Raw genomic sequence first — 23,079 nt, forward strand, 5'->3', positions numbered from 1 at the left:
CCCCTGGCCTTGGGTGGAATGTTAATACAAAGTGTGGCCCTTGCTCTATGCAGGCAGGTGCAGCCTGAACTCAGGGCTGGGAGCCTAGGGAGTTCTAATCCCAGCTCTCATCGAGACTCATCCTGGAACCTCAGAGCCTACTGCTGCCGCTCTCTGCCTCAGTTTCCTGACTTGTACAATGGGAATCACACCCACCTTGCAGAGGAGGGAGGGTTAACTAGTGGGCATACAGCACTCTGAAGCCAGGTGTGCCCTGAAAGTGCTAGGCACTGTTGTCATCCCGGCATCAGCATGGCATTCTGCGTTCTCTCGCAGCATCTTGGCCCCAGGAGAGGCGGAACAAGGGGATGGATCACCCCCTCCCACAACACTAGCTGCTTGAAGGGAGGGGCAGAGAAGTGGTAGACCTGCTCCATGGATCGCCGCAGCTCATGCTGTCGCCCTTGAGTGAGGTCTGTTGGGGAGAGCTCGTCTGAGCAGCGCTCTGATCTCAAGATGGGGTCCTGGTCAGACCTAGGCCCCTTGGAGGGCAATCAGGGGTGAAAGTGGGCCAGTACAGGCTGGTACAGCATACCGGTAAGAAGTGGCCGCCAGTACCAGCCTGCATGCAGCTGACGTTAACGTCACTGCCCCTTTTGCTCTCCCCCCCACCCCACCCCACCCTGTCAGTGGCCCTGGGGGTAGGGACCCTACCCGCAGGGCCGCCGATGGCGGGGGGAGGGTGGTAAAAGGGGCCGTTGGCCCGGGGCCTGGCAATTTAAAAGGGCCTGGGGGTCCAGCGGCTGCTGCTACTACCGTCCGAGTCGTGGACCCTTTTAAATTGCCACCGGAGCCCTGGGCAGCGCGGGCCAGGCAGTGTGGATGGGCTGGCTGGGGGAGGCTGACCCCCAGCCCCGCCCCTTCTGCCCGAGGCCCTGCCCCTTCTGGGGACCCGGAGCCAGGCCCCTGTACTGGTAAGTCGACAGGACTGCTCTGTGTAGGCGTTACTCTTCAGGGCCATCAGTTGTGCCCTGGACTTGGAGAAGTCCTGGGTCCTGGGATCCTGCCCTCGTCTGGGGGGGCAGACCGTTCCCTGTTCAGACCCGTGGAGTAAAATGTAAACAGGCCAAGCCGCCTCTGCGGCACTCCTGGGCAGGTCAAGGAAGAGCCAACTGCACTGGTGTGTGGATCACCCTCCAGGCCCCGATCCTGGCCCCAGTTCACAGCCAGGAGCCCGAGAATAGGATGCTCATGCGTCTGAGAATGAATGGTTTCAGAGTAGCAGCCGTGATAGTCTGAAGTACTCCTTTTCTTTTTGAGAATGAATGGAAATCCCAGAGATGCTGCTGCTCTGGAGGGAATGGGAAAAGATCCAAACGCCTTTCACCTTAGGGCCATGGCCAGGCACCAGACCTGGCGCAACCCACCCTTGACCCCAGGCTCCTGTAGGAGCCTAGAACCAGCCATCACTGCCTCCGGGGCAGGACCAGCCCCGGAGGCAGCGGACCGCTTGGCTGGGAAATGGACTGACTCAGCTCCGCACGGGAACTGAAAGCTGCCCTTCCCTGAGGAGAGCAGGGCGTATCCCCCTCTTTGCTGCAGCTACCTGCTCAGGTGGGTGGGAATGCGGATCCCACCCCAGAGTGGAGTCTGAGAACTGAGAACCGGGGGTCATTGCATCCTCCCAGCGCAGGGGCTCTGTGCACTGACTTAGCAACGCTGCCCAGCCATCGCCCTGCTAAAGTCGTGCTCACTATTCGTCCCGCCCCATCTCTGTACTGTCTGAGCAGGTCACTGGACTTATCCTGACAACCCGCGAGGCTGCCAGCGTAGGACTGGGCTATCATCTTTAGTGGGCAAAGGGGAAACTGAGGCCCAGGGAGGCTGAGTGATTTGCCCACAGTCACACAGGGAGTCTCTGCCAGAGCAGGGATTTGAATCTAGGCTCTTAAGTCCTGGGCTAGGGCCCTACCCACTGGTAATTCTTCCTTGCAAAAGCCTCAGGCTGCTGCTCAGTTCCCAGGCTGTGTGGGATCAGGGCACAGGGCCGGTAGGAGTGTTGCTGACCAGTTGGGAGGAGCTGGGGGCCCACCGTGACATTGAGGATTATTAACTCTGTCTGGTCATGAGTCCCTGTGATGTCTGGTGCCGAGGCAAGGGCAAGGTCAAGGGCTGTGGAGAGACTCAGTGAAAGGGCCCCTATGCAGTGCCACTCTCCAGACGCCAGTGCCAAGCACTATGAGTCAGCCCGGCTGCTGCAGCTACACAGCCTATCCCCAGATGGTGGGGGGATGGCAGGCTGGGAGCTGCCAGGGTAGCTTCTCTGTAGCACAGTCTCCCTGTGGAGCTGCGGGGGTCTCTGGGGAGCTCAACCTCACTAGGGTGAAGTGGCCCCAAGGGGATGGATTTCACCTAGTCTCCTGTACCCAGGACGCCTGCCATTCATTCACTCTCTGTGTCTTAGCCGGTCGTCCAGTAGGATTCCCCGGCCATTAATCTCCACCAGTGAGGGGCAAGATGCAAACTGTCTCTGAGAAGCCGCTAATTGGAGGGGGAGGCCAGGGAGGGGAGGCATCTGATTCACTAAGTGCTGCTGAACTCACTGCTTGGGAAAGCAAAGGCCATTAATAAAAGCCCAGGCAGGATTCGGCTGCAGTGGGGAAGGAGTCGAGAAGCAGCTTTTTAATATCGCAGGAGACTGATTGCCCAGGCAGGAGCTAATGACCAGGACACACTGAACAGCTCCACGGCAGGGAGGAATCACACGTACAAGCATCTCTGAGTTCGACTGATCAGGCCACAAGTGAAACTGAGTGGGGCTGGGTCACGTAAACAGATGGGCACATCAAATGCCATCCCAGCCCTGGGCCCCTCCACCCAGCTCCGATGCCCCTCAATCTCGACCCACAGCCCCCCAGCCATCCCAACCCTGGGCTCCCCACACACACTTTGCTCTGCCGATGCCCCTCAATCTCAACCTGCAGCCCCCCAGCCATCCCAGCCCTGGGCTCCTCACACATAAATAGCTTTACTGGTGCCCGTGCCCCTCAGCCCTGATCTACAGCCCCCTTGCTCTTCCAGTCCTGGGTCATCCCCCCTCCACAGCTCCACGGATCTTCCTCAGCCCCGACACACAGCCCCCCTGCTATTCCAGCCCTGAGTTCCTCTGCCGTGTCAAGACAGCTTAGGTGCTGACCTCAGCTAACCCAGGCCCAAGTCTCACTTAAACAGACACTGCTAACCGAGCCATGGTGCTTTTATTCTAGCAGTGCTATCCTTCCCTAGCCCCGTCGATTGGAGGATCTCAAAGCACATTACAGACTTAGAACCCCTCTGGGAGGAAGGTAAATACAGTAGAACCTCAAAGATCCGAACACCAGAATTACGGACTGACCGGTCAACCGGACACCACGTGAAACTGGAAGTAACCGATCAGGCAGCAGTGGAGACAAAAAAAGAAAAAGAAGCAAATACTGTGCCTGAGGCACGGCTGGGCTGCCTGTCCCCACCCCCACGCCATCCAGGAGTGAAGACACTGGGGCTGCCAGCTCAAGGCAGCCGGCAGAGCAGGAGCAGCGCTGGGGTCTGTGCTGCTTTCACCCCTCTTTCCTGCCCTTGCTGGGAGGCGGGGCACTGTTTTCACCCCCCTTCCCCAGCCGGAAGGGGGACAAGCTTGCAGTCTGACCCAGGGAAAGAAGCTGCCTGCAGGAAAGCTGCCGGGCACTGAGGAGAGAGTCCAGCTGCTACTGGGAACTGGCTTGGTGTGTCAGCTGCTGGAACTGGAGCCTGAACGGCACTTTGTTCACAGTTACAAACATTTCAGAGTTACAGACAATCTCCCTTCCCGAGGTGTCTGTAACTCAGAGGTTCTACTCTATTGTCATCCCCATTTCCCAGACAGGGAAACCAATGCATGGAGCAAGGAAGTGACTTGTGCAAGGTCACACAGGGAGCTAGCAGCAGAGCCAGAAATAAAGCCAGTTACATGCTTTATCTGCAAAGCTACCCCGCCTCCTCCATGTGCTGGAGCCAGAAGGACAGTGCCAAACATTGTCACTGCGGCCCTCGGTCTGGATTAGACCCCACACGTCCTGAGGCAAACAGCAACCTCCCGCCCTTTGCCACACTGTGCCCTGGAGGAAGAGGGTCCTGCAGGGCAGGTTATCCTACAGTGCTGTCACCCCCGTGCGATGGCTCCTGAGGCACACAGGGTTTGTCTACACTGCAATTAGACTTGGGCTCACAGGGCTTGGGATAAGGGGCTGTAGAACTGCAGTGTAGACGTTTGGGCTCAGGCTGCAGCCCGAGCTCTGGGACTCTCTCAGCTCACAGGGTTTTAGCACCAGGGGCCCAGCCCGAGCCTGGACATCTACACTGTAATTAAACAGCCCGGCGAGCCCAAGTCAGCTGGTGTGGGCCAGTCGTGGGTTTTTAATTGCAGTTTAGACATACCCCGAGCAGCTCCTTCCTGGGTGGCTTTGTCTGATTCCTTTAGAAGGGCTCTGTGTGGCTGGTCCAATAACAGATATAACCTCACCTGCCTTGTCTCTCCTGGCTGAGGAGGGTGACAAACAATGAAGACTTGACCCAAGCTGTAACAGGTCTTTGGGGAGAGCAGCCAACTAGACAGTTGGTTAGACACCAACTTGAATAAAGAAACGTCATCAGTCTTCCCAGGGGAACTCTAACGGCCTCCTGCAGATAAACCTCATCTCTGACTATCCAGGCAGCCAATTCATCTTCCACCTAGCCAGCAACCTAGCCATCTATCCAACTAGCCCGCGACCTAGCCAGCCAGCCAGCCAACCAGCCAACCGACTGTTCATTCATTGCACCCACCATGGTAGAACCAGAACCCCAGGCACCCTGGGCCCAATCCCCTGGGGTGAATCCAGGGAGGGCTTGCCCCCACAGTGGGTGGCAAGCCAGGGTTTGACTCTCCAGCGCACCAGCCTGTTCAGGGGCAGATTAGGGTTTTGTGGAGCCCCTAGGCCAGAGCAAGTGGGGGCCCCTCCCTACTCCTTCCACCTGCAGTTCTCCCCCACGGCTCCCAGCACACCTGCAGTGGAAATAGGGTCGTGGCATGGGGGCTTGCCCCGCTCCACCCGCCCAGTGCTCCAGCCGGGGAGCCGGGTTGTGGTGCGGAGAGTAGCTGGAGCGCTGGGTGGGCAGAGCAGGTCGGCGCGCAGGGTGCCCATTTTTCCAGGGTACCCCAATTGGTATGGGCATGGGCCCCATTGGCCCACTGGCTAATCCACCACTGAGCCTGCTATGCAGTCACTTGCCATGTAGATGAGCCTTGAGACTCCGCTGAGGCTGCTAGAGTAAAAGTCCAGAGGACGCTAAGATTGGGACCTGGCTGCCTGCTCTCCAGGGGCACAAGGGTAGTTCTGTCTCCGTGGCCTCTTTGTTCCTTGGCATCTCTGCTCAGGAGGCAGATCAGGGCCAGTTGCGATGGTGGGTTTTGTGGCCTGGACATCTGTCCACCAGTCACTGGCTTGAAACCCACCTCCCCGTTCCACACAGGCCACCACACAGCTGTCCAGATCTCTGGTGCTCACAGCAGAGCAGGCTGACAGCTGAACAGCTGGCTGGGAGGTTAGAACCCAGCGACCAGCTGGATCATGGATGCGACTGTCAGACTGAATCTAAGGGCATCTGACTGCAGCAAGGTTCGGCCTGCTGCTGAGCCTGGAAGGAGACAGCTTGGAGAGAGAGTTTGTGAAGAAACTCCTCAGGCAAGAACTTAGGCAGCCAACTGGGCATGAATTCCCTCTCTGCAGGCAGGTCTGCCTGGCTGAGCTGCCCCCACCCCGGAGTGAGCCTGATCTCAGCACTGTTATTCCCAGCTGCTGCCTGGGGTGTTTAACAAACCAGGGCAATTTACTGCATTTCCTTGATCCTGGCTGGCTGGGGATTTTATTACCCGGATCCAGCAGGAGATAAATCCGCCTAATGGAGCATCACTTGCTCTTCCCTTCCTCACGCTGCAGCAGGGCGAGCTCCATTAGTGAAGGGCAGGGGAGTCCCCGCCCCAAATCTGCAACCCTCTGGAGGGTACACCTCAGTCAGCTTCAGCCCTGCAGCCTGGGCAGCCGTGCCTGGCAGTGTCAAGACCATGACTGGCATGAGAACACTGGCTGTCGTGAGACCCCAGCCACCCACTTCTGGGGGTTTGACTTGGGGCAATGCTTGTGCTTCACCCATTGTTGCACTGCGTCCTCATCCCCTTTACACAGCTCCACCCCTGCCAACATCTCACCCCCAGGCGCCCACTCTGCAGGCTCTTGGCTCAGCCTGTTGGTGCTGGGAAACCCTCCCCAGCTCCCCCGGGGCCCCAACACAGGCTGTGATTCCTTCCCTGAGCTCCCATTGGCCAATGCAATACAGCCACACCCACACAACAGGCTGTGATTCCTTCCCTGAGCTCCCATTGGGCAACACAGCACAGCCCCATCCCAACACAAACTGAGGTTCCCTCTCTGAGCTCCCATTGGGTGATGAACCATAGCCTCAATCCCTCCCCCCAGGGTGAGGCTGTGATTTCCATTGGAGCCCATAGATCCTCAGCTCCTTAGCTGGGGTCAGCATTTTCATTCTCACTACAGCGCCCCATGTGCAGTGAGCCCGTGACCTTATCCCCAGGCACACCAGGCTTCCAGCCTGGAATAGCAAATATGGCAGGCGACCAGCTTGGCTTAAGAGAGCAATCTTCGGTGAGCTTAAACACAAAAAGGAAGCTTACAAGAAGTGGAAACTTGGACAGATGACTAGGGAGGAGTATAAGAATATTGCTCGAGCGTGCAGGGGTGTAATCAGGAAGGCCAAAGCACAATTGGAGTTGCAGCTAGCAAGGGATGTGAAGGGTCACAAGAAGGGTTTCTGCAGGTATATTAGCAACAAGAAGGTCAGGGAAAGTGTGAGACCCTTACTGAATGGGGGAGGCAACCTAGTGACAGATGATGTGGAAAAAGCTGAAGTACTCAATGCTTGTTTTGCCTTGGTCTTCACTGACAAGGTCAGCTCCCAGATGGCTGCACTGAGCAGCACAGTATGGGGAGGAGATGAGCAGCCCGCAGTGGTGAAAGAACAGGTTAAGGACTATTTAGAAAAACTGGACATGCACAAGTACATGGTTCCGGATCTAATGCATCTGAGGGTGGTGAGGGAGTTGGCGGATGTGGTTGCAGAGCAATTGGCCATTATTTTTGAAAACTCATGGTGATCAGGGGAGGTCTTGGATGATCGGGGGAGGGTTTGCTCAGTGGTTTGAGCATTGGCCTGCTAAACCCAGGGTTGTGAGTTCAATCCTTGAGGGGGCTATTTAGGGATCTGGGGCAAAAACTGGGGGCTTGGTCCTGCTTTGACTGGATGACCTCCTGAGGTCCCTTCCAACCCTGATATTCTATGATTGGAAAAAGGCAAATATAGTGCTCATCTTTAAAAAAGGGAAGTAGGAGAATCCAGGGAACTACAGACTAGTCAGCCTCACCTCAGTCCCTGAAAAATCATGGAGCAGGTCCTCAAGGAATCCATTTTGAAGCACTCGGAGGAGAGGATGGTGATCAGGAACAGTCAACGTGGATTCCCCAAGGGCAAGTCATGCCTGATCAGTCTGATTGCCTTCTATGATAAGATAGCTTTGTGGATATGGGAAAAGCGGTGGATGTGATATACCTTGACTTTAAGAAAGCTTTTGACACAGTCTCCCACAGTATTCTTGCCAACAAGTTAAAGAAGTATGGACTGGATGAATGGAATATAAGGTGGATAGAAAGCTGGCTAGATTGTTGGGCTCAATGGGTAGTGATCAACGGCTCGATTGTCTAGTTGGCAGCCGGTATCAAGCAGAGTGCCCCAGGGGTCATTCCTGGGGCCGGTTTTGTTCAACATCTTCATTAATGATCTGGATGATGGAATGGATTGCACCCTCAGAAAGTTTGCAGATGACACTAAAATGCGGGGAGAGGTAGATACACTGGAGGGTAGGGATATGGTCCAGAATGACCTACACAAATTGGAGGATTGGGCCAAAAGAAATCTGATGAGGTTCAACAAGGACAAGTGCAGAGTCCTGCACTTTGGACGGAAGAATCGCATGCACCGCTATAGACTGGGGACCGACTGGCTAATAGGCAGTTCAGCAGAAAAGGACCTGGGGATTACAGTGGACAAGAAGCTGGATATGAGTAAACAGTGTGCCCTTGTTGCCAAGAAGTCTACCAGCATATTGGGCTGCATTGGTAGGAGCATTGCCAGCAGATCAAGGGAAATGATTATTCCCCTCTATTTGGCACAGGTGAGGCCACATCTGGAGTATTGCATCCAGTTTTGGGCCACCCACTACAGAAAGGATGTGGACAAATTGGACAGAGTCCAGCGGAGGGCAACGCAAATGATTAGGGGGCTGGGGCACATGACTTACCAGGAGAGGCTGAGGGAACTGGGCTTATTTAGTTTGCAGAAGAGAAGCGTGAGGGGGGATTTGATAGCAGCCTTCAACTACCTGAAGAGGGGTTCTGAAGAGGATGAAGCTAGGATGTTCTCAGTGGTGGTAGACAGAACAAGGAGCAATGGTCTCAAGTTGCAGTGGAGAAGGTCTAAATTGGATATTAGGAACAACTATTTCACTAGGAGGGTGGTGAAGCACTGGAATGGGTTCCCTAGGGAGGTGGTGGAATCTCCTTCCTTAGAGGTTTGTAAGGCCCGGCTTGACAAAGCCCTGGCTGGGATGATTTAGTTGGGGTTGGTCCAGCTTTGAGCAGGGGATTGGACTAGATGACCTCCTGAGGTCCCTTCTAACCCTGATATTCTCTGATTCTATGAAAGGGGTTCGGAGAAGCGTCACAAGAAACATTAAAGGATTAGAAACCCTGCCTGATAGTGATAGACTCAAAAAGCTCAATCTATTTAGCTTAACAAAGAGAAGGTTAAGGGGTGACTTGATTATGGTCTATAAGTAGCTACCTAGGGAACAAATATTTAATAACAGGCTCTTGGATCCAGCAGATCTGGGAGAACCCAACCCAATGGCTGGAAGCTGAAGGTAGACAAAGTCAGGCTGGAAATAAGTTGTTAATTGTTAACAGGGAGGGGAATTAACCATTGGAACAATGACCAGGGTGGTGGTGGGTTCCCTATCACTGGCAATGCTTAACTGAAGATTGGGTGTTTCTCTCAAAGCTCTGCTGTAGGGATCACTGTGGGCAGGTCTCTGGCCCGTGCTACCGAGGAGTCAGGCTAGAGGATCACAGTGGTCCTTGACGGCCCTGGAATCTAGGACAGGTCCAAAGGAGATGCATTGCAGCTCCTCTGGGAGATGCCCAGAACACATGGCGATGGTGCTGTGGCCAGCAGAGAGTCTGGATGTGTGCTGCAGACACCGAGAGCAAAGCTGCAGCAGCTTGACTTTGTGTTCCCTGAGAGTGTAAGTGATGGAGAGGATCCCCTTGTGTCACCGCCACAGCCCTCTGCCCTTCTCCCCAGCATGGAGCAGCAGCAGCGCTGTGAAATCAGGGATCTGGGTTGAGAATAGTCTCATGGGGAAACTGAGCCCGGGGCTGGCCGGGGGGAACTGTGGGCGGAAGTGGCTGGCCCAGTCACACAACAAGCTGGGTTGGAGCAGAGCAGGAGCCGAGCTATTCTTTGTCACCCCCTCTGTGGCGAGCACAGCGAAATCACTCGCTGTCCATATTCATCATCTAGACGGGTCCATTGGCAATGCCCATGCTAGATTCACCACTGCACATCAACACTATTGAATTCTAGCTGCTGGCTGCCTTTGAGGGGCACAGGGTAATATTATGGGATAGTGTTTAGCTGGCTGCCCTTGCTTAGGGTGACATTTTGGCACTTTGGTTCCATTTATATGGAACCTGGGCGATGGATTGCCAGGTTGTGAATCAATCCAAGGCCTCTGATGAGATCGTAAACTAGCGAGAGGCTCTATAATTACACTATCACCCTTGGGACTGATTTACAGCCAGCTAATCCAGTCAGCCCCAGCAACTGTGTAATGTGCAGGGAAGGACCATTGCTCTGGCCATGGGGATGGGAAACAGCCCTCAGCAATGCCAGAGAGCTCCATCAGGGGGTGAGAGGGAGCAGCCAGCCAGCACAGAGCCCAGGGACACGGGACTGGTGAGATCTGGGAGTCAAGGCTATTTCTGGGATTTATTTCCTGGCCTCTTGAGGCCAAACATTCTTCGCCACCTCATCCCGGCCTCTGTTAGCAGCTGCGGTTTGGCCAGCACAGCGTGTGCGTATCCCCCTCACTGGACGTTTAGTGACCTGATTTGCTCAAGCAAGGGCTTTTGGACCAGCTCAGCTCGGAGCTGGCAGAGTCTGACCCCAGGACCTGCAGTGCTCAGGGTGTGTTTTATGGATTGAGCTAAAGCCCTGCAGTTGGAAGCAGTAGCAGAGGCATCAGTCTTTGCTGGCCTGATTCCCAAAGGTGCTGAGCACTTGTAACTCCCCTCAACTCCCGGGGGGGCTTAAGATCCAGCAGATGTGGAACAGCAACCCGCCAAACTGACATCCGTGAAGCACTCTGAGATGGAGGGTGTGGCAGGATTGCTGACAACTACTGTGAGGCTCTCAGTGGGAATAACCCAGCCACTCCCGCTCCCACAAAATTTACCCGAAAGCCAATGCAACACCCCATTGCCAACTCCACCTTCCTGGGCTCCGGAACCAGCTCACTGCTGTTTGTGCCTGAATCAGTGAACTATTTCTGTGCACACGCTGACGCTGGGATGGGCCCAGTGCAGGCACTAGCATTTCAGCTGAAGGAACCATGTTGCCCCAGTGTCCGAGGGGCAGCGCGCTAACCACTCGTGCCCTGGAACTCATGGCTGGGCTAACCAGCACTCACACTGGCGTCCCAGGGCTCCGGGTCTGTGAACACGCCAGGGGAACGGAGCGGCTCCCCGCTCAGCAGACGGAACGGTTATCCAGACACAAGCACGGGGCTCTGGTCAGCTCCGTGATGTCTGGCCCAGAATCCCACCCTGCTGCCCCCTCCCCCAGATTACACCGCTTTCATGTCTTCTCCCAACCTGATGGAGCAGCCAAAGCAGGGCTGCTGTAATCTGTGTGCTCTCAACCCCCAGTCCCACAGGGCCTCGCCTTTCCTCTGGGGTGACTTTCTGGGGAGGAAAAGGGGGTCGGGACTTTGTTTGCTCTTTTATAATGGGTGACAAAGGCTTGAAGGTTTTATTTTCCTTTCAGCTTGTTTTCTCCCATTAAAAACCCAGGTCTCCTCTGCCATGGGAGACTCTACAGACAGCTGGGATGATGATATAACAGGAGACTGAGAGCTGCAGTAACTGAGAAGAGGCATTTTAGTCAGACTGTTTAATCCTGGGATTTTGTTCTTTGTGTTAATGCCTATTTAACTCCAGTGCCTAAGGGACACTTGGGAGAATCACAGAATCATAGAATATCAGGGTTGGAAGGGACCTCAGGAGGTCATTTAGTCCAACCCCCTGCTCAAAGCAGGACCAACCCCAACTAAATCATCCCAGCCAGGGCTTTGTCAAGCCTGACCTTAAAAACTTCTAAGAAAAGAGATTCCACCACCTCCCTAGGGAACCCATTCCAGTGCTTCACCACTCTCCCCGTGAAAAAGTTTTTCCTAATATCCAACCTAAACCTCCCCCACTGCAACTTGAGACCATTACTCCTCGTTCTGTCATCTGCTACCACTGAGAACAATCTAGATCCATCCTCTTTGAAACGCCCCTTCAGGTAGTTGAAAGCAGCTATCAAATCCCCCCTCATTCTTCTGTTCCGCAGACTAAACAATCCCAGTTCCCTCAGCCTCTCCTCATAAGTCATGTGTTCCAGTCCCCTAATCATTTTTGTTGCCCTCCACTGGACTCTTTCCAATTTTTCCACATCCTTCTTGTAGTGTGGGGCCCGAAACTGCATACAGTACTGCAGATGAGGCCTCACCAGTGCTGAATAGAGGGGAAGGATCACATCCCTCTATCTGCTGGCAATGCTCCTATTTATACAGTCCAAGATGCCGTTAGCTTTCTTGGCAACAACGGCACACTATTGACTCCTATCCAGCTTCTCATCCACTGTAACCCTTAAGTCCTTTTCTGCAGAACTGCTGCCTAGCCATTCGGTCCCTAGTCTGTAGCAGTGCATGGGATTCTTCTGTCCTAAGTGCAGGACTCACTGAAGAAAGGGCAGCTTGGTTAAAGATACAGGCTGGGATTTTCCAAAGCCTTCAGAGAGATGTGGATACTCATTTCCCATTCATTGGGTGTCCAAATCCCATAGGTGGCTGTGAATAATCCCATCTCAACACCCCTGCCCCTTCAGTATGGGAGTGAGCACTCCCAACAGACATCTCAGACATACCCAAGGAGTCTCGGGGCACCAGACTCAATACACTGCTATTTCTAAGCAAAGCCCACAACGTTTCACACCCCCCGCCCCTCCCCGTGCATCAGAAAGCAACAAGCCAGGGCACAGCACCTCTGTCTGGGCTGCCATCAGCTCGACCTCCCTGGAGCCATGTGAGACCGTCCCCTTCCCACGGCCTGGGATCACTCCCACCCAGGGAGAAGGAGAGCAGGGTGGGTGGATCCCAATGCTAACACCTGGTTCCCCTCTCACTCCCAGCCTGGCAAGTCAGGAGCATCCATGAGTCAAACTGGGGCACAGCTTGTGCAGAGGAGAATTTGGCCTGGCATGAGGTGGGGGGAAGCACACCCAGAGTGTGCATCACGCTGTGTGGGAGGGAAGACTCTCCCCCTTGTGCCCCCTCGTGCTTGGGTGTGGCATAGCATCTCTGTTCTCCCAGGGCCCCTGGCCACAGCCCTGTGATGGTGCATTCCTTCCAGCAATTTGGCCCTCCGGCCAGCCCACCTCTCACTCCCAGCCCTTCCAGGTTCTCCAATCCCACATCCACACAAATCAAAGCCCAAAGTTCTGTCTCTCCTGCCCCTGTTCCTGGGGGTCACTGAGACCCACAGCCCCTCACTAGGGATCTCAGCACAGTACCCACTCCAGTGTTCACTCAGCTCCCAGCACGTGACTGAACCCGCTGTGGGCTCGACATGGCGAGAACTACTTGGCTCCGGCAGCTTGGTCCTTTCTCATGCTCAGCTCCAGACTGAACCCTTTCTCGGGCCTGCTGCAGGGCAAGTTGCCATCTCCTGGAGCTTCGTATCTAGGGTTTTCCCTGTCCTGGGCAGCCTCCCCTGCCACCCTCAGCTCCCCTGGCTTCCTGTCCCAGCCCCACCCACCTTCCCAGGGCTTCGTGCTGGGGCTCAGCCCTAGTGTCTGCAAAGCTCTTCCTGGCACAGCCTGCCAGGCATCTCCCTGGAATCTCCCCTCCCCTGCAGCGCCTCTCCGCCATTCCCCCAGCTTCAGTCCAGACACCCTTAGGCTTTGTCTCTGCTCAGGACAGCATGCCTTGGCCCAGGCTTCGCTGGCCCTGCATCCCAGACCTTCTCAGGACCCTGTAGTTCTGGCTCCAGGCCTCCTGGGCTGCTCTCAGCTCCCTCCCCCAATCATTGTCCCCCACTTCCCTGTGCTCCTGCCTTCTGGGAGGCCCATCTCCCCATGGCGGGCTTTGATAACCACTGTCCAGTGGTGCCACCCAGGGGCCTAGCTGGGCTAAGGTCCCTGTTAACCACTGATTAACCAGGGTGGGGTTTATACACCCCCCAACCCCCCATCACCACTGAGAGAACGGGAGAGTGGCCGGTATAAATTCAGGCTGATGTCATCTACAGCTCTGCTGATGAACTCAGCCCCGACCCACAGCCCCCTGCTCCCCCCGCCCTGGGGTGTCCTCCCACCAGAAACTGGACACAGTACTCCAGATGAGGCCTCACCAATGTCGAATAGAGGAGAATGATCACGTCCCTCGATCTCCTGGCAATGCCCCTACTTATACATCCCAAAATGCCATTGGCCTTCTTGGCAACAAGGGCACACTGTTGACTCACATCCAGCTTCTCATCCATTGTCACCCCTAGGTCCTTTTCTGCAGAACTGTTGCCGAGCCATTTGGTCCCTAGTCTGTAGCGGTGCATGGGATTCTTCCATCCTAAGTGCAGGACTCTGCACTTGTCCTTGTTGAACCTCATCAGATTTCTTTTGGCCCAATCCTCTAATTTGTCTAGGTCCCTCTGTATCCTATCCCTACCCTCCAGCATATCTAACTCTCCTCCCAGTTTGAGTGTGCAATTCACGCCATCCTCCAGATCATTAATGAAGATATTGAACAAAACCGGCCCCAGGACTGACCCTTGGGGCACTCTGCTTGATACCGGCTGCCAACTAGACATGGAACCATTTATCACTACCCGTTGAGCCTGGCGATCTAGCCAGCTTTCTATCCACCTTATAGTGCATTCGTCCAGCCCATACTTCTTTAACTTGTTGGCAAGAATACTGTGGGAGTCAAGGAATAACACGTCCACTGCTTTCCCCTCATCCAGAGCCAGTTCTCTTGTCATAGAAGGCAATTAGATTAGTCAAGTATGACTTGCCTTTGGTGAATCCATGCTGACTGTTCCTGATCACTTTCCTCTCCTCTCAGTGCTTCAGAAGTGATTCCTTGAGGACCTGCTCCACGATTTTTCCAGGGACTGAGGTAAGGCTGAAGTGAGGTCTCTGTGGAGCGAGATAGCCCCGACCAGGGAGGCTGTTCCAGAGCCAAACCTCCTCCTGGGCCCCTTTTCTCAGCTGCAGCAAACCAACCCCTTAGATCTGAGCACCCCTGAGCTTAGTCACATCTCCCCCCATCCTCTCACAGCTGTGTGTGGTCAGACAGCGGCTCCCCCTGCTCTGGCTGCAGATCCCATTGCAGGAGGCTTGGGAGCCCCCAGATCACACTGCTACAGTCACTGTGTGCACAGGCAGAAGTGGGGAGCAAGTGACTGGGTCAATCTCCCCCTGCCCCAAGAGGGCCAGCAGCCAGAGGTGAGGGCAGTGCTGTGGGACAGGACTTGTGAGCCCTGGTTGTTCAGGGACTGAGAGAAGGTTGAGGTTGGTTTGTGCCTCGTTCACTCAAAGCCCTAGACAGCTACACATCCGCATCTGGGCCTGCATGCCCTCCACGTAAACGTGTGTCCCACGGTGATCATGCCAGGCGGGGCTCAGCATGGGGCCCAGGAACCCACTGAAAGCTGTCACGCTCTGGGGTCACCTGTGAAGTTGAGAGAGCACCCGGGCGCCATCCACCGGACGTGTCCCTGTGTCAGGGCCGCCTCTCACACTCCCAGAGAGAAGTGCTTTGCTGCGATGAACCACCCCCTGCCCCTGGAATCAGAGATTGGATCTGGCCATTCCCCATTTGTCCCTTCAGATCTTGGTGTAGCCCTCTGGGACCCTCGCCCTCTGAGTTCTCCTCCCACTTGCTCAGCCGTTGACGTTTCCATTGCTTTCTCTCATTGGGGCCTGCCCTCATGAGGTGCTGGCTGTCCCTGGCAGTGTGGCCTAGTGGGCAAGACACAGGACGCCGATTGGGGGGACCTGGGCCGATGGTGCCATCCAAGGCGAGGGATGTAAGGTGTCTTTGTACTGCCCCTGTGTCCTCCCAGTCCTGGGCTGCGGTAGGGGCAGGCCGAACTGCCAATGTCACTTAGACAGCCCTGGGGCCTAAGTTACAGCAGCTGCCCTGGGGCTGCCCAGTGGGCTGCTGGGCATCCCCACAGTGCTGTGTGCCATAGCCCCATCTCTGGGGCATCCCTCCTGCCTGGGACAGGCCACAGAGGGCAGCCTGACAGCTGTGAGCCACAGGTCCTGCACTGGAAGAGCCCTTCCCAGCCAGACATGGCTGCAACAACCCCTTTGCCCCACTGTGGCCGGCTGGTGTAGAACGCAGGGGCCAGAGCAAGGCTGAAGATCTTCCCTCTGGCTCTAGTCCTGTCTTCGCCACCAGATCCCTGGTGACTGTGGGTCAGGCCTGCTCCTCTCTGCCCATTTCCCACACTGCTGGTCTGTCTGTTCTATTGAGGGGGAATCTTTAGCACAGGGACTGTCTCTCATTAGGGGCCTGGGTGGCGCCCAGCTCAATGGGGCCCCAATCTCAGCAGGGGTCAGCAGGTGCTTTTGGGATACACAGAATGAGAAGTCAGGCCAATGGCCTGAATCCTCATTTATCCTGCTCTGGCAGGCCAAGGGGCCACTGAGTGGCAGTCACTTAGAGTCACAAACACTCCCAGGCCCCTATCAGTGCAGCACAGAAGGGCTCTAGAGAAGTGAGAATCAGGCCCCCAAGGACTTTGATTCTCTCCCCCCTCGGACAAGCCCTAAGAATAGTGACCAGGCCCCGGCAGGGTGCAGCGGGTGCAATTCCCGTCTCTATCAGCACAGTAATCCCGGCATGGCCGAGCCAAGAGCCGGGCCCAGCCTGCCTGCATCACTCCATCGCTGAGTGGATGCTGCGCCGATCCCTGGTACCAATCTGGGGGCACCGGGAGAGCCAGGCCTCCAGGAGAGGCATGAGAACAGGTCAGACTGCAGGGCAGCTGGAAAGGCCAGGACTGGACCAGCACTCGAGACAGGCTGGGTGTGAGGAGGGGCTCAGCCAGCTGCGCTGGGGGAGGGGAAAGTGACACACATGCAGGAATGTCAGAGATTTCTAGGCTCCCTCCCTCCCTCATCTGCCTGAGCTGCTTGCCCTGTACAATGGCTCTGCAGGGACTGGGGCAGATTAAGCCTTGGGGAGCTGGTGCTGTGCAAATGGGGGCCTAATAGTAGATTAAAAGAGTTCCAAAGAGGATGGATCTAGACTGTTCTCAGTGGTGGCAGATGACAGAACAAGGAGCAATGGTCTCAAGTTGCAGTGGGGGAGGTCTAGGTTGGATATTAGGAAAAACTTTTTCACTAGGAGGGTGGTGAAGCACTGGAATGGGTTACCTAGGGAGGTGGTGGAATCTCCTTCCTTAGAGGTTTTTAAGGTCAGGCTTGACAAAGCCCTGGCTGGGATGATTTAGTTGGGGATTGGTCCTGCTTTGAGCAGGGGGTTGGACTAGATGGCCTCCTGAGGTCCCTTCCAGCCCTGATATTCTATGAATCTGTGATTAAAAGAGCTGATGTTTCTTCCTGGGGTGGGCGGGAGGGTCCTCCCTCTGCTGCACAGGCTCCGTCGTGGTTATGGGCTGTGGGGGGGAGGGGGATCCTGGTCACTGCGCTGCAGTCTGAGTAACAGAAAATCACCTGACAAGAATAACAGCTGCCCCTGCCCCCGTGATGCTAAGGGCAGTGCAGTGACAGCAGTGTTGTCCTACTGGGAACAGGCCCCACTTGGTAACCACAGAGCGGGTAGCAGGCCTGAGGTCACGCCACTGGGTTTTGCTGCAGGAGGGGCTGTTGGGCTAGGAAGCAGATACCAGAATGGCCAAATCTCTTCTCCTCGTGCTAATGAGATCCTGAATTATGAAAGGGTGGCAATGTGGCCTAGTGATTAGAGCAGGGGACTGAGTGTCAGGGGAGTCTATATCTGACACTGACTCCCTGTGTGACCCTGGGGCAGTCACTTCCCTCTGCTGCCCCCACCTCTAAAATACCAGTACTGGGGGGCTGAGCTGCCTCGTGTGTGCTGCGGTGACACATACAGAGGTACTGTCACCATGTGATGCCCTCCATGCCATTAAGATGCCATCCCACTTGCACCAGGACTACCAAAACACTCGCCTAATTTGGCGCCTGATCTCAACAGGATGGAGACTTTGGGCTGATGGCGTCCCCCGTCATGCACCATGGAACAACAAGCCCCCTTGGGGGCTGGAACTGCAGGGCCAGGGCTGCTGGAAAGGAGTCTAGTGCAGGAGCTGCAGGCATGAAGCAGACTATGGGAGCATTGCTAAGAACAGAGCAACAAGAGGCAGCATTATATGCAGGGTGCTTGGACTGCACTCCACGGATGGGAGAGATGGGTTGGGTGTGTGGCAGATGTTATTAAATATACACACAGTGATGGCAAAGATTCCTGGGCACTGTTTGCAAGAGGCAAGATGCCACCCCAATGCCCTGGCAGAATTCAAACCTAACATAAGAAAAACATAAGAATGGCCATACTGGGTCAGAACAAAGGTCCATCCAGCCCAGTATCCTGTCTACTGACCGTGGCCAGTGCCAGGTGCCCTAGAAGGAGTGAACCTAACAGGTAATGATCAAGTGATCTCTCTCCTGCCATCCATCTCCACCCTCTGACAAACAGAGGCTAGCGACACCATTCCTTACCCATCCTGGCTAATAGCCATTAATAGACTTAACCTCCATGAATTTATCCAGTTCTCTTTTAAACCCTGTTATAGTCCTAGCCTTCACAACCTCCTCAGGCAAGGAGTTCCACAGGTTGACTGTGCGCTGAGTGAAGAACTTCCTTTTATTTGTTTTAAACTTGCTACCCATTAATTTCATTTGGTGGCCCCTTTACAACCCGCTTCTGACCTAACTCTCTCCCTGCCATTGCAACAGGGGTCGAGGTTCTTCCTCGCTTCATTCCCTGAAGTGCTGTGCAGTGTTGCAGTTCCCCAGTCCCCCCAGAGGGGCTGCCTGGCTCTTCTGGCTGATTCCCAGGCTGCACAGAGCTTGGTACAAGCAGCATGGTTCAGAAAGCCCTTAGGCACCCTCCCATCAAATGTAAGATCCTCTCCATCCTCCTTGAATGGGGAAGACAGTGCTGAGCAAACAGCCGCATCTGCGACCTGCCTGAGTGCCTCTTTGCACCAGACTGACACCAGCATGGGCAGCACTGGTGAGGTTACGCCGAACCCACAGCAGTGTCAGTGAGGGGGGCCAGGCCCAGATCCTAGCTCCCAGTGCTGGCCTCTGCCCGCACCTTGCAGCATGTGCAGTTCATTTGATGGGTCTGCCTAAGGCAGCAGGGCCCAGATCCCCAAAGGTATTTAGGCTCCTAACTCCCATTGATGCCAGTGAGAGTTAGATGCTTAGGTACCTTTGGGGATCTAGGCCCAGGGTAAGAGGAACGGAGGGCAAAATCTAGTCAAGCACCTTCCTACCTGTCCTGGCATGGAGACGAGAGACCCTTCCTGTTACAACTTTGGGAGAGGCTTGCAGAGCTGGCCCCACTGGGGAAGCTAGATAAAAAGTGGGGACGGAATGATAAAAGGAAAGGAGAGACAAGGGCAGGGAGATCAAAGTGTCTGGGGCGCACTAGTCTCCGTGAGAAAATCTCTGCCATCTGGTACCTCTGGGGGTGCTCACACCTAGAAGGTTCAAAGGCGCAGCAGCCCTTGGAACTGTTTTACTGATACACAGCCCAGAATGTGCCGCTTCCAGATTAAGCACATTCACGTGCTCCTGTTCCTGGCACGAACAACGGGACCTGGAGCCTCACCGGGTAGGAAGCCCCAGACTGCCTGTTCCTGATGCGCGGAAAAGCTCTACCCATGGACCTGGGCCAGTGACAGTTCTGCACTGTTGTGCCTAGTGACGCAAATTCTAGGTTGCTAAGGATTTCGGCCTCGGAGCCCGATACAGTCTCACCCCGCCCCGGAGCAGAGCTCTGTGCAGCTCCCCAGCGTGTTTCTCTCTCTAACAGAAGCAGGTCCAATAAAAGATATGGCCTCCTCCACCTTGTCTCACTAATGTCCTGGGCCGACACGGCTGCACCACCACAGACGTTCTCCCCTGTCAGACACTTATGGAGGAATAATGAGAAGCCCCCCAGGCATTAATGTCTCCCAAAGTCAGTGCCTTCCAGCGGAAACACTGAGAGCCCCTTATTTCCAGAAGTGATGGTAGATGAGGCCAGGAGAGACACCAGAGAGACCGGCATGCAGAACACGGCAGCACCCCACAGCCTGGATCTCGCCATAGGAGACCCCTGTGGGCTCCACGTCTATACCACAAAAAGCCCGGTGGCTTGTCTCTGTGCAGTGAGAGTGCTGCAGGGCACCGCACGCTCTGGAGAGCACCAGGGGCCACACTGATGTCCCATGGATGGTGCCATGGGAAGGGCTGCATTCACAGTCAGGAGTCACACGTGGCCTGACATGTAACTAAGGCCCACGGCGCAGCCTGTACGTGTACCACGGACAGCACTGCAGGGCACCACTGACCAGACCTGTGTACCATGGACAGCACCCTGGAGACTGCTGCTGGCCAGCTGTACCACGGAGAGCCCAGGAGAGGACTTTGGGGTGCCTGGGCACCATGGAGAGCATGGCAGGCTCCCCCAGGCCATGCCCAGGGGCCACTGGCTGTGCCCTGGGCACTCACTCTCTTTCCAACATGTTTTTTTTTTTCCAATAGCCCATGCTCATGGGGGGGGGGGCAACAAGCTAGGAGATGGGGGAGGAGCTGGATTTTGGCAAAGGGGGTGAGGTTTCTGGAGGGATATTTTGCATTTTCCCATTCCCCAATGTGAGTTGGATGGGGGTCGTTCCCCTGACAGGTCTGTTTTAGGGGCAGAGAGAGGACGGAGAGCCATGAGACAGGCAGGAGAAGATGGATGGGCTTGTGGTACATGCAGCACAGGGCTTTGGTTTCTTAGCCCCAGCCACACAAAGGAAGAAGCAGGAATTGACTGTATGTATTAGCATCTCCCTGACGTGCCGAGATCTCGCATATATTTGCTTCTCATCAGTGAGAGCAATCCTCCCGCTCTCCTCAAACAGGAAGAAAGTCCCTACTACAAAGCTCCCGTCCCTCAGCACAGGTGGCTCGCGGTGAAGTAAACAGAGACACGGGCTTCAGCAAAGCTCATTTGACTGACTCCAGATCCTGTCCTCTCTGGAGACTCCCTTTGCAATGCCCAGTGTCCTCCTCACCCAGTTTCCAAAGGGTGAGAGCAGGTTGGTACCAGGCAGACATCTCAAGCAGGGAGCTGTTCCTCTGGAGCAAGCCAGAGTCTGAGCTCCATGCACTGGCGGATCTGGAGTAACCTCACTGACGTCGCTGGGTGCTCAGCACTGCAGAAAATGGGTGCCTGATTAAGGATACAGGAACCTGACTTTAGGCCATTTTTAGAAATCTTGCCTCCAGTGATTTCTTAGTTGCTCTGGGGTACTGAGGGCTCTGACTGCCCACATCTCAGGACCTGTGCTGAAATCCTGCATTTCCCCTCTCTCAGGTACTCCCATGGCCACCATCACTGCTGTGTCACAGCATCTCACAACCCTTAATGCATTTATCCTCCAACACCCCTGCGAGCTCGGCCTATTAGCCCCATTGCACAGATGGGAAACTGAGGCATGGAGCTGTAATGAGTTACTCAAGGTCACACAGGGAGTCTGGGTTAGAGCTCACCTCTTCCTAGCAGGCTAGTGCGCCAGCCACTGGGCCAGTCTTTCTCCAGCCTTTGGATTTGTTTAAAAAAAAAGGCCCTGCCCAACAGCTCTCAGAGCTAGAACATCAGCTCTGAGCACTTTCACAGCCACTCCTTGCAACTGCAGAGACCCACCCAGATTCAGCCACACCCCTATGGCAAAAACACACCAATCAGCTGTGCCAAAAAGGATGCCCCCTTCCTCACACTGCAGCCTCCCCCAGCTCTCAGCCGGGAAGGAGAAGCCAAAGATTCCAGCAGGTTGGCACCCAGGGTTCAGAAGAAGAGGCTCTCACGTAGAGGGTACTGTGCCAGCAGCCCCCTCTCCCTCCCAAGGGAACCCCTCCACTGATTACAGAATGCCAGTGAGGCACTAGGTTACTCTTGACCTGAGACCCTAAGCCACCCAGAGTCCCGCAGGCAGCCAATACAGGTCACAGTGCACTGAGGTCCTGACTCACTCATGTCAATCAATGTTTTTGTCTTCTGAGCTGCAGAATCTTTTTTCTGGAAGAAGAGAGGTTCCCAGCCCTAATTTCCACACTGGAGACCTGGGGGAAACCAGTGAGCCCAGGGCTGGGATTCAGGAGGCCTGGTTTATATTCCTGGCTCTGCTACTGGGCTGCTGGATGATCTTGGTCAGTCACATCACTGACCTGTAAAGTGGAGATAATGATACTGACCTGCACTCTAAGGTGCTTTGAGCTCTAGGGCTGAAAAGTGCTAGATAAGAGCTAGGTATTATCACTACTTGAGTGCTGCAGGTTTGTATTCATCAGCAGGCACAAATGCCAGCTTTCCAAGACTCCAGCTATTGAATTTCGCTCTTGCATTTTATCAAAGCCTTCTCAATAAAGTTCTCTCCCTTTCATTGCCACTTCTCAGAGAAGAAACTTTAGAAGCAACAGAAAAAGATTCAGATCACAGGTAAAATCTCATTAGTGCTTCAGAAAATGTCAGGGCCCAAAATCTCATTAGTGCTTCAGAAAATGTCAGAGCCCTAAAGGAACAATGGCAAAGATCAGACACATGGATGGTCACACGCCTACTCACTCTTTCCAGGTACATCCTGATTGTGAAATTCCAGGCCATAGACTTACACTCAGATATATATAAAAAAGCTGGATAGTATGATCAGCCACACATGGCCCATTCCAGTATTTGCTGCATGGGCCCAGCACTTGCACGGTGCTGAATGTCCTTTCATCTCCAAAGTCAATGGGAGCTAAGGGTGCAGAGCACGTCACAGGCTCGGGTCCCCAGTCCACCTTTTGAATGCTACTCAAACGTACCATAAGAGAAAGAATTTTGTGGCAACCTTTTGGTGCTGCTTCCTTCCTTTGCCCGGGGCCCCCAACACAACCAGGCCTAGTAGCCCCTTCCTCCTTTCCTCTGGGTCTTTTCCTGCCCTACATTTTTATACTCAAACCATAAGCTTTTTGTTAGCACTATTTAGCTTCTAGGAAAGCAACCTGAGAAACCCTTCCTGGGTTGCCGTTAGCTGTGGAAGATCATCCCCTCAGTGTGGTCGGGCATGAAGGAGTGAAATCAGGAAGGCCAAATCACACCTGGAGTTGCAGCAAGCAAGAGATGTTAAAAGTAACAAGAAGGGTTTCTTCAGGTATGTTAGCAACAAGAAGGAAGTCAAGGAAAGTGTGGGCCCCTTACTGAATGAGGGAGGCAACCTAGTGACAGAGGATGTGGAAAAAGCTAATGTACTCAATGCTTTTTTTGCCTCTGTCTTCACGAACAAGGTCAGCTCCCAGACTGCTGCACTGGGCAGCACAGCATGGGGAGGAGGTGACCAGCCCTCTGTGGAGATAGAGGTGGTT

At 54.7% G+C, this 23,079-nt stretch overlaps 1 protein-coding gene across 6 annotated transcripts in view; it reads right to left on the reverse strand.

Annotated features, from left to right (window-relative positions):
- The window catches only part of PHC2 (polyhomeotic homolog 2), a 138,064-nt gene that overhangs the window by 109,244 nt on the left and 5,741 nt on the right, over nt 1-23,079 (reverse strand). The gene's annotated exons all lie outside the window — the stretch shown is intronic.

This window comes from Caretta caretta, chromosome 18, assembly GCF_965140235.1.
Source record: "Caretta caretta isolate rCarCar2 chromosome 18, rCarCar1.hap1, whole genome shotgun sequence".
Taxonomy (NCBI): domain Eukaryota; kingdom Metazoa; phylum Chordata; order Testudines; family Cheloniidae; genus Caretta; species Caretta caretta.